We start from the raw sequence: 12,053 nt of genomic DNA, 5'->3' as shown, positions 1-12,053 counted from the left end.
GGTTGGAACTCCGGGCGGGATAACGGATGCCCTCTCTGGGGAAACTGTGCGCCAGGTGTCGCGCAACGCCCATGTTTTTTTTCACAAGGCTCTGTCCGAAACGGAGCTTAGCCGAAGTGAACTTCTTAAACTGCATTTTAGACTAAAGGCTATCACAACGAAAGTTGCTTTTCCGGAGCTTAGAGAAAATATAGCACGCAGTGTCCTTAAACTTCTGACAGTTCAGAGTAGGTACAAAAAAGAAGTGAATGCAGTGTCAATTTTGGTGGCGCTCAAGCACTACGCTCTATTTCTTAGTTTTCGCATTCACCTAAATTCAGACTTCATTTATCTTCGCAACGCTGTTACTGTGTCATGTGTAAGTAAAAACAAAGTTTGATGGAATAAATTAGCTTTCTAACTGTGGCAACTCATGGTTCTGAAATCACCTGTAGCGCTTCCGTTAACCAATGATTAGTTACTCAAGGAAAGAGAAACATACGAGTTTGCAGACAATTGAGAATCTTTGACTATGACACAACTGACTGGCAGCTATAAGTAGTGACATATTAGTGGTGGCTAAACAACTTCAGATCATTGCTGAAGGCGAGAACCACTGTGAGAATATCTCTTGAGAGCAGTTAGTAATCTCTTTTACAATGATATATACAGCGTAGTTTGGCCTCGTTGCTGAAGTGCGATATTAAAGCTTAGACTCTGGAACGAGAGCAAGACGTAGGACACAAAGCGTGCGCCAAATTTCATCAGTTTTAGCGCACTTATAGTGCCTCCTTTCATTATGATCTCCTTCTAGCCCTTAAAATTTGTTGCTTCCTTAACAGTGAATCAACTAAGTGACAGAAAATTTCTGCAGCCATTAACGTACTGGTTATCAGAAGAAATCCACGGATTCCAACTTGCAGTGAAATTCTACATATTAATAGTTTATGTGTAGGCGAAATACTAGAGGGCCATACATTTCACCATCTCGGTGTACATTAAAAAAACATCAGATACTCAAAATTTTTGTACTAATTCGCTATGGTGTGGTTATTAGTTGTTATTAGTAATCTAGGTAATATATTAAAACCCAAGCAGAAAAGTATGTGTATGAACAGTGAAAAGTGCGTAAGTTTACGCTGTTGTATTTTCTGGCTTATGTGTCAACATACATCGTGTCAGAGGGCTAACGAAGATGAAAGGCTGGCAAGTGTGTCTCAAAACTCTAAACTTACATTTGCGTCCACAATACCGCAAAAGGCAACCTTCCAGGAATTTTTCAATATCTAAGAACGTAGACACATCCGAACTCACCAATTATCATTTCGATTACTGCTTGACAAGCACAGAAGTGAGTTGCTTAGCGCTTGTCTCAACATTGAGGGGATTTAACGCGGCCATCGAAAGAGAAAGAAATGAGAGTGGAAGAATACAAGGCAACCAAAAATTGGTGATATTAGACTGGTTTTCTGATATGAACTGGGAGAGAACTGGGATTTGGAAAAGGTACCAGTACAGAAAGAACATGTATAGCGTAACTTAACAAGGCACTCGGAGAACACAGAGTATTCAACAGCTCGCGTGTGGATTTGTACGTTAAAAGCCACATTGTGTAGTCACCAGCAACCACGTACAGCCAGTGCTTTTTAAAGTCTGGTAATAGAAACAACCTTTACAAAGAAGAGCACACAAGTATAAGTTGCTAGGAAAAAAGAGTTGCCAAGTAATCTCGTTAAGCCCAGCGGCCAGCATCTCACGTCAATTGGCCACTGAGCTCGACGAAGGGAAAGTGTGAAAGCAGGTTCGGAGGGCAAGACAGAGAGAAGGCCGGTGTAGGTGCTGCGAGCGGAGACTTCAGTGGAACCACGCCGAGATCTCGGATCGCACATAAAACGCTACTCCCTCAGATGAGGTCGGAAAATTTACCGGCTGCGGCTTTGACTCTCGCCCCGATGACTGGCCGCGTTCCTCCTCTCCTCCTCACCTCTGCTGGACGTTGATCTTTCTCGCCTGCCAGCTGCGCCAGCTTTCGTTAACTTTCATTGCTGTACATTGTTTTCTTTTTTTATCCGCTCTTACTCCTATCGCTATGCACTGATTTTATTCTTTTGGCTTTGCATCAGGTGGCGTCGTATTACCGCTGCTAAACTTTGCTTTAGTTTGAAGAGTTCTTAAAGAGAGTGGAGAAGTTGCGCGCTATTTGAATTTTATATCATATAAGACACTTCGAACGCATGAACTATTCTTCGTTGATGGAACGTAATGTTTTATAGGGACCCGGGCTATGAGAGACCCCATAGCGGAGGACTCCACCTAGTTTTCGACCTTCTCGGTTTCTTCAACATGAACTTACATGGCACAGTACACGAGCATCAAGCCCTTTCCCTCCATCGGAATGCGACCACGGCAGGTGGCATCTAACCCCCATTTTTCAGAACAGCCACCCAGTGACGCTAATGAGCCATGGCGGTGAGTATCCTTGAGCCTTGCTTTCCAGTAGCTCAAAATTATCTTGCACTCACTTTCCCGGGGAAATAAACGTGGCTCCTTCACCAAGTTATTACGTGTGCCAAGAAAAAACGGTAGAAGCAAAAGTACGTATACGACATTTTTTACAATGCGCTGTGGCCCAAAACGGTTTTAAGGTATTCTAGAAGTGCATAGTGTAATGATTTCTGTTTAACTTGGACTTGTCAGAAGATCGTGACACAGACTTCCTGCAGTGTACGTTGCACATAACGTAACAGTTTTCATACTTCAAAACAAAGACATAATTTTAAGAAATTGAAAGGTAACAAATGACACATAACCCCTAAGCACTAATTGCTCCTTCATGTGACGTCATGCTTCATGTGACATCCTTCATGTAACATCCTGCTTGTTTGAGATGATTTGAGCACGGCTTCAGAATGCTGTGGCTCTGCTTTAAAGAAACAATGCCAGGATCATTCACTCATGATTCTCGCGACTCATAAGGGCAGCACATTCGATCTTGTACTGCATTGCTGGACAGGCCACGCTAGTCTTTGCGTGCAAGAATATAACAGGCCTTGAACTAAATTATGATATACCTGGCTGGGAGACGACCTTAAGTGGCCAGTTTTTTTTTGTTTTTTTAGAAAACTTTCAGCTGATAGTTCAGTGATGGTTCTGGGCGCACACATTTTCTGTCGCGAGGCTTTCCAGACTGCTTCAACTTGCAGCAGCCTGTATCCTATAACGGCTTCCCACAAGCGAGTGACTGGGGAAAAAAAATTTTAGCCCACCTCTTAATGCGAGCTTTCTCGGGCAGTGTTATTCAATTATACTTATTTTCCCAAAGCACGATGTTTCTCTAGATTGTATACACCCCACTCGCACACTAGGCCGCCGGCATTGCCCGCATGTAGATTTCATTACCTTCTTTTCCTGCTCGGGGGCTCAGCTGCTGCTCCTCCCCAAAAGTGTTCGTCCTCAATGGCAAACCTTATTAGCACAACTGTTCCCAATGCAGTGCTTGACCCTCCCCGCGGCTCTGAAATGGGACTTGTAATCTCTTCGAGTCGATGTGTACGCCAAGTGCAGTTTCCCGAACCGAAGGAAGACCTCCCATTCGTACTCCCTCTAGCTCCCTGCAAGATGAACGCCAACGTGCAGAGACTAACACGCACATACACGCGTACGCACAGACCACCACAAGACGGACGACCATGGCGAGGCTGGCGCATGCCCGCGAGGCCATGGAAACTCAGTCGACGTACGTCCGGTCCGGCAAGTGCTAAAGCCACGCGTTCTTTTAGCTAGACTCGCGCCATCTCTCGCGCAGTCGGCCCTGCAGACCACGGCCTGCGCCAATCCAAGTGGGAGCCGTTTCGCGTCCGATGCGGCGCAGTTTGCGCGCCCGCGATGGCCGCCCTGGGAGACTTGAAGCTCATCATGGCTGACGTTACTTCTACACGCACGCCACGGCCGGCCATGTCTCGCCTTCTTTCCTTCGGAGGGCGCTCACTCTGGGCCGTCTCCAGGACCGTATAGCTGAACTATGCAACAAGCTTCGATTCTTGCGACCGCGCCTTAAGGCGCAAACGGTCGAGGCTGTGTCAGCCTAGACGAAGGCGGCAATAGGCCTCTCCCACTTTTTCCGAGTCTTCTCTTTTCGTCGTGCCCTGTTTTTGGCTCCGGGCGCCAACGGAGGGCACGCCGATGAAGCGGCAGTCGCTAGGCTATTTCAAATCCCATGGCTAGAATGACGCATTTATAACGCGTCTCTATTTGCTCTTCGCCACGAGCCATCTTTATTTGCATGAGACGGCGGGAAGAAATATTGGGGTGAGATCACTTTGTCCCAGGGAACGGTACCGATGGCCGCATTCGCGGGCGGCGTTCTTTTGTCTTCGGCGTCTCGCCTTCCTTGTCGAAGTGCCGCGAAAACCAAACAACGACTCTCGTGTGTTTTTCCCTCTGCCCCCTCAATCGGCTCAGACGATTCCTTGAATGCTGATTTCCTCGTGAGGTCCCCAGTGCGTGATATATGTGTCGGTATACACAAATGTGGCGATAGAGGAGGCGTATAAACGCTAGCACAACGTGAATAGGGCAGTGAAGAAGGGCTGAAGGGAGCATAAAGACAGCGGCGTGGAAAGAACGGGGAAAGCGTTTTTCCTCTATATCGATCAAGACGACACCCCCCCCCCCCCCCTCACCCTCCCGGGCACTACAACGAATCTTAGACTGCGTTTTGTTTCGAAGGAGCAGATAGAGAGGGCGACTTGGTGAATCCTGCAAATCTCGGAGGAATTTGATTTTGCCAACAGCAGTCCGGGGCGCGCTTGCCGATGCTCGACAGCGGCCCAACGCACGAGCGTCGCCGCCACCGCTCAAAGGCGTTTCAATCATTCTCGAATAGACCTCCCCGGTATGGGCTCGTCCTGCGTCTGTTAAGAGACGACACGTGATCGAGTTGTATTGCGCGCCTTCAATTCGATATGAGAATACCCGGGCAGCGAGCGGAAAGCGCTGTCTCTTTCCTACCCTTCCAATACCTTGCCTTCCCGTCTATGTCAGGGCCGACGTGAGACAATCATCTCGGCGCGCTGATTTGTGTTTGTATACGTTCGTCACATCGCATCGCATAAAACAAAACAAAGAGCACAGAAGCAGAGACTATGCGAGTGCTGCATGGCCATTCTGTTTAGCTCTTGACGTGGCCGTGTTCTGGCGCTGAACAGAGGAGCTCAAAATAAGCAAGAAAGGTACGCGGAACTGATCTTGTGGCACGAAATGATGTGAGAAAACGAGGTGCGATTGGAGGCGACATTGCGAATGTTTTATAGGACAGAGTGCTCTCACAAAGCGACGTGTCAAGGATTTCCGTTCTTTGTGTATTCTATAATGCATTTATGGCAGAGACGCTTTCACAGAGCTCCAGCAGCCTCAAAGGACGCGCGAACTCACGCAAGCTCGATGTCCATGCGACAGCAGGCACACCGGCACTCGTACAAATAGTTTCGTCGGACCGGCCCATCAAAGGCCTTTCTCCTTTCTCGTACCCGCGGCGCGATTCCTTTTGTTTCGTTCACGGCTGCTTTCACCGGGTGTGCAGGAGGCCACGCCACTGGCGCTTCCTCTTTATGTCCAGTGCAACCCCCACAGTCTTTTCATGGATCATGAGAGACATTTTATCGAAGCCTTTGTGTCGAGGCACCCGTTTCTACGACGACGCGCGCCGCACTTGCGTTCACAAACGACGTTGTCCTCTTCTTGTCCGTCGTCGCGGTCTTCGGTGTGCAAAGCAGTGCAAGGGCTTCTTCGTCTTCAGAAGCCCTTAGAAAGAAGTGTGTTGCTGACACGAACTGCTTGATACGCAACAAAACAAAAATAAAGTAAGTAGGACGTGGAGACAGAAAAAAAAGGGCTCATTGCACGCAGTCCGCTGAGAAAAGAGCCAGTGGCCGCCAACATATCGTACGGCGTGGCGGTCTTCCTTTGTGCCCCTTTTGAGGAGAGCTCGTAGACATAGGTCCCTCGCGTGATCGTCTTCCCTATCATTATTTTTTTTCTTTCAGTGCGTCTTTCTTCAAGCATGCTTCAAACTTGGCTGCTCTCTTATCAGTCTACCGAAACCACTCACATCCAACGCGGCGAGCCAGAGAAATAAAACATAGCGCAGGCGCCAAAGAAACATTCCGCGCGCTCCTCTTCCAGATTTCACGGTGGTCCGAAATGCAGACACAGCGAAGAACCATTGCCGAAAATAAAGCATACACATGCCGTATGAAGCGAGAAGGTACGCTGGTTTAGGAAAGGAATGGATTCGCTGTCTTGGTTTCCATTCGGACGCTTGGACGGCAAAAAAGAGGGCGCATAGTGCACAAAGTGGGCGAGAACAAAGTAGATTGAAAAGAAAGAGAGGGAACATGCGGCGAGAGAGGCAGTAAAAGGCAAATGAAATGACACAAGCCCGTCGTGCCTCGTGACCGACTACACGACTACGCGGATCCTTGTTGTGTCATCCGAACCACTCAGCCGAATTGCCCGATTGTCCGGAAGCCACTCCGAAGAAAAGAGACGCGCCGCGCCACGCACCTCTCTTTTCTGCCCGCACACCTCAACGCGCCCGGGACCTTTCTCCCCAGTTCGCATCCAGTCCGCATGTCCTCACTGCGTCCCTGCTGCCAGCTTCCAAGAAAATCCAAGCTGTAAACAAGAGGTGTACCTTCTTTCGCCGTGTCCCCGAAAAGGTTTCGCCTTTCGTTTTGTTTCGCTCTCGCAATTTTAGTAAAGCAGCGGAGGTTCCATTTCCTCGTGTTTTTTCGTTCTCTTTGCTCTTCACCGCGCTCCTTTGTTCCTCTTTGTGTTTGTGCGCGACAGACCACGCAGAAATAAAGCGACCGAGGCGAGAGATGCCAATGGAGCGAGCCTCTCTTTCTACTCTTGCTTTCTATCGGACCCGCGAGTGCGTTCTTTTCGCGGGCGTTGGCGGGGCATGAGCGCCACCGCGGACCCTTCACGGTAAGAGGCTTCTTGGATTACATTTGTCGTAAAAAGGAACCTTTGTTCAGCGGTGAAACTGAACCTCAGGTAATGTTGGTCGCCCGACGGAGACAATCAGAGCGAGAGACCGACAAACAAAAGAACGCTGGCCGCACAGGCGAGCCGGCCTTGTGTTTGAGTACGGAGGAGGTCTTCACTACTGAAAAGAACTCCGAACACGAGAAGACTGACTTCTATTTTTTTTAAAAATTGAAATCGAGAGTGGGCCTTCCAAAGAAGTATTGTGTGGTGTCAGTGGCTTTGATGAGCATGGTCCGGCTGGCCAATAGTTCAGTTCTGTACCTTTGAATATTGTTCTGTAAGTCTATGCTTCTCTTGGGTCCCTGTCTGTCTCTTGTTCTTGAATGAAAGCACAAGAAATCAACTATCAGTCTCCTATAAGCTAGCCTTCGTCGCTATAGATGACCAAGAAAGACGCTGTAGTTTTGTAGATCCGAATCTAAATCACGGTCTCAAAGAAACGCGATCCCAGCTGTCCCCGACGCCCGCACTTTGAATAGCACATTTACCGGCATTTCGTGTGCGACCCGCGTTGGTCTCTCGTTTCTTCCAGGTATGCTCATGGCGTAATTTAGGGAGAAAACTTTCTCGAATAAGGCGTAAGAGAGAAGAGGAAAACGTTGTGGGTGATGCAGCTGAAACCATTGTGATTGCTTCGTCAACAAAAATACCCTATAAAAAGAAACAAAAAGATGGATCTAATTTTCATTAGTGTAGACTTGTTGCGCTACCTAGACAGCCTTGTTGCATCTCGCAACTTTGGTTTGGTCAGCATCATGTCACCAATTACCTGTCATTGTAAACTGGGCTCTATTCTTCTCGGTTTCCGTTCACACAAAGAAACTTATAAGTTCGTCGCTACAAAAGGGCTATACAGCAACTTTCTATATCGTTTAAAGAAAAAAAACTGAAGTTATCGACATTACACGAAGCTTACAACAAAAGGCGTTGCATATGGTTATTTTCGTTTAGGCACCGCGGTGCGCTGTTAACAAATGTCGTAACGTACATACTGTTTGAACGCTGTGAAAACTAATAATAAAAAATGTTCTTGCTGCTGGTAACGTCGGTGCTTATGTTACTTGTTCAGGGTGAACAAAAAAATTCCTTTCTTTCTTGTTGTAGGTGCGTTTATTCAATGTGGGCGAAATAGTAAGGTAACTAAAGTATACATCAGATCTGCGCGCAATACGCAGCACAGCCACATCGCAAGCAGGCGCTGTGGTTCTCATAGAACCCACTTTAAGCTTTCTTATAGGGTACCTACATGTACATTTGCGAGGTAGCTACTATATTTTAAATCGTAGCATTTGACAAAAAAGCCATGCACCCATAACACATTTCCAAAGCAAAATGCGTAACTTAGTATTCACACACTTTGTTTTTTTCTGTAGTGGTGGATAATTATTCCCTATACGCTGCCGTAATATCATCATCATGACCAGCCTAACAACCCTCTGCAGAACGAAGGACTTTCCCATGTTCCGTCAATAAAACAGGCCCTGTACTTTCTCCTGCCACGTTGCACCATCAAACTTTTAAACTTAATTCACCACATGCTGTAGAATCAATTCTTACTACTAATTTCCTGGTTTGCAAAGTTCTTTCTTTATTTATTTTTGGTTGTTAGACTTTCGTTCATTTTTTTATACCTATAGTTTCTATTTGTCAATTTATAATATTTTTCTTGATCTCTCTCAGGATTTTGAAAGACGTAAGATAACAAAACTTTGTTAGAACTATTAGATAACAAGTATTTTGTTAGAAATACTCGGTTCTCGGCCAATACCCTAGCGTGGGTGTGTGCCACTAATTCCAGGCTCTACCTAAATTTCTGTCTGGCCCTCTCACGTTTGTATTCTCTGGGAATACAGTCAGTTAACCTGAATCATGAATGCTAGTCCCCTACTATTCCTCAAGGGGGAGGTAAATAACAGCTGCACACTGCCGGTACATATATGTATACCAACGGGGCAAAATTCTGGAGTCTCATAAAGAGGGTGCATCTTAAGTTGAGGACGACGCCGCAACATCATTTACCTTTAACCAATAATATAGTAGGCTACAGAAAGGTTCGATGCCAGCTCAGCGATTCTTCACTGTAAAACAAAAAACCAACAATGGGTCCCGAACTGATGCGGCAGCGGCCACGTGTCTGCGCTATCGATTAACGCTGCTACCGATAGATGGCTGTAGCAGGATCAGATGGCTTTCTTGAGAAGTCCAGCTCTCCTGTTTAGACACGCGTGTTGCGTGTTGGTTCCATTTCGCAAACCATCAGTGATTGTTTTTTTCATATTTATCAATAAACACTATCTCACTTATCGTATAAAGACCTGAGATGCCACTGTTGAGCTTTAAGAGCTCGTTGAAACAGTGTTTAAAACAGCGTTTCATGATGTAAAAAAACATAGCGTAAGTATTTGTTTTTCGTGCGAACAGAGAGGCAAAAACTCAACTAAACTGACTACTACTACTACTACTACTACTACTACTACTACTACTACTACTACTACTACTAATAATAATAATAATAATAATAATAATAATAATAATAATAATAATATAATATATTTCCATTCAAAAAAGAAATAGCTTTGCTCAATGATGAAGTAAGACGATCAATGTCAGTGGGAAAAAATAAAAGTGCAAAGCAAGCATATCAAGCAGAAATGTGTCTGGTTGACTATAATTTGATCACGATGACAAAGTATCAAGGAATGCAGGTGTAATATAAATTGAAAAAGGGCTGTAATTATAAAAGGTAGGGTACATAGGTCTCACTTTGGTTGCTTACTGTACAGCAATAAACAGAAGTTGAAAAAAGCACCCTGTATCAGTTAGTAGATAAGAGTAAGCAGTTACGCAATTCGTGCGTAGAAATTATCACCAGGATTCTGGAAGGGACATATTAAAATGCATCATATAACGCTGACTTTAGCACTCCACCGTAACTAAATGTCAAACAGGGGAGCAAAACGTATATAGGAAAAGCGAAAGCCGTTAGAGAAATTGTCACACTTTTATCTATTCGTCTGACATATTCTTGGCCCCAACAGGACATCTTCGTGACTGGGACAGCTAAATTCTGGCAAGCTTGTAAATAGAATGCATGACAATACAATGATTGATTATTAGGCTTTCTTTGCAAGTATGCTATAAGTATAAATATAAGTTGCGAAAACATAAATGTACTCGCTCTCTCATATTTCACTGCTGCAACAAGGACGCTGAATTTTCTGATGCACATGCATCATCGGTATAGCTTGATCAACGTCACTAGCGCAATGTCACTAACTCTGAAAATCGCTACACATTGGCAATGCAAGTTGATGTGTGCGATGACTCACTTATGTCAGGTCTTTGGTGTCTATTCACGTTCTTGAGAGAAAACAGTGTGCGAATCTATTCCTTTTTTTTTTTCGTGTATGACTTGAGCCACAAGTGTTGCAGATGCACAACTGTGAAGAATGTTGTGACCTTATTTGAACCATAATTTCTGCGCTGTTTTTTCTTTCTTAAAATGTACATACAATTTTTGTATGAGTTATTGTCTGCCTTTAGCTAAAGAGGTGAAGAAAACTGCTATACTAATTATAGCAGTTATATACTGCAGTTACAGCCATTATCGACCGTGCATGGATATTTGTGTTTTTACAATGTATGAACACTATGGTCTCTTCAACTTGTGTGCTAGGCTTCTTGCCAGGTAGAGGACACCATTACTCATAAAAGAATGTGTGACAGTCTGCCAGCTGTTACAACTGCAAACCCGGGAGTAGACAGCACTATCTAGAAAAGTATATTTGTTTGTAATATTTTCGCATTTCTGAGTAACTTTTCAGGGCAGCTTACATATGACCTTTATAAGTAAGAAGCCTCAGAGCGTCTCTCGCCAGCGAAAAACGCGAACTCTCATTTCTTGAGCAACTGCGAGTTATACTGCAAGAAACAAGGTGTGCTTTATGCGCTGGGCTTTCTTAAATTTGGTACGCTTAATTGATATTTAAAGAGCCATGCTGTCACCAGCTGGGACGACGCATAGAGTGTCACTCACCTTGCTGACACTGAAGCAGTTTTATGTACCCCCCATGGCCCTTAGACCTTACACGAAACCCGATGCAAAGTAGGTCCAATCACCACGTGCCCATCGTGAGAAACCTGATCACACGAGCGCACCTTTAGGTGCTTTCCGTGTCGCTTCTTTGGACTTAGTGCCGATGCAGGGCATGCGCAGTTTATGAGACCAGCCGCGCAGCATTAAAACATCCTCACGCCTGAGACCTGTCTCCGTGCAAGATGGGTAGCCTTCGAAAACTGTCGACTTCGCGTAAGCATCCGCAAGAGAGGAGCGTGTGCTCTTTGCTAAGAAAGAACTCGACAACCTTTCAGTGCGCGCTTTCTGACAGCGTAGCAACGAGTGTCGAAGCATGAAGCTCGCCGCGTTTCGCTTGTCTCTGGGGACCGTACGATGCGACGGCTGTTCGTAACGGAAACGTCTTCGTCGTTTGGGGATCGCACCTCCCATAGCTCTTTTCCGGGTCTTTCGGCTTCGCTCGTCGCGCTTAGTACTGCGGCCGCGGAGTGTCGCCTTTCTTGGCTGCACCCACCCAGCCAACTGCCTACTCACGCATCCCAGGCTCCGTCATTCATCCATTTAGAGCGCCCTTTGGTGCCGTAAGTGACTTACGGTCTCGCCCGCAGCCCTGCCGCCTTTTAGAGGATCCGATTTCGACTCGCTTTCGCCTAAGCCTTTCCACGAGCGCGTGCCGTCAGTCCTTCTCTAAACCTTTCCTCCTTTCTTTCTCGCACTCCTTCGAGTGCAGTGAGCCTGAACAAGGCAGTGAAATGCTGATGCATCGCTCACTCCTGCAAGCGGCTCCCGCGTACCGGCTCAAACGCCGAGCACGAGAGTGGCTTCTCAGTAACGCTTGAACTTGCAAATTGGCCATCTGAGTACAGGGATCTGCACGTGGCAGAGTGTACCCCACGGCACGGCCTATGCGGTGTCGCGCCGTTCCCGTGTATAGTCCCGACCGTAG

This window comes from Rhipicephalus microplus, chromosome 2 (assembly GCF_043290135.1).
Source record: "Rhipicephalus microplus isolate Deutch F79 chromosome 2, USDA_Rmic, whole genome shotgun sequence".
NCBI lineage: Eukaryota > Metazoa > Arthropoda > Arachnida > Ixodida > Ixodidae > Rhipicephalus > Rhipicephalus microplus.
The sequence above is the reverse complement of the archived record's forward strand: the minus strand, read 5'-3'. Positions refer to the sequence as shown.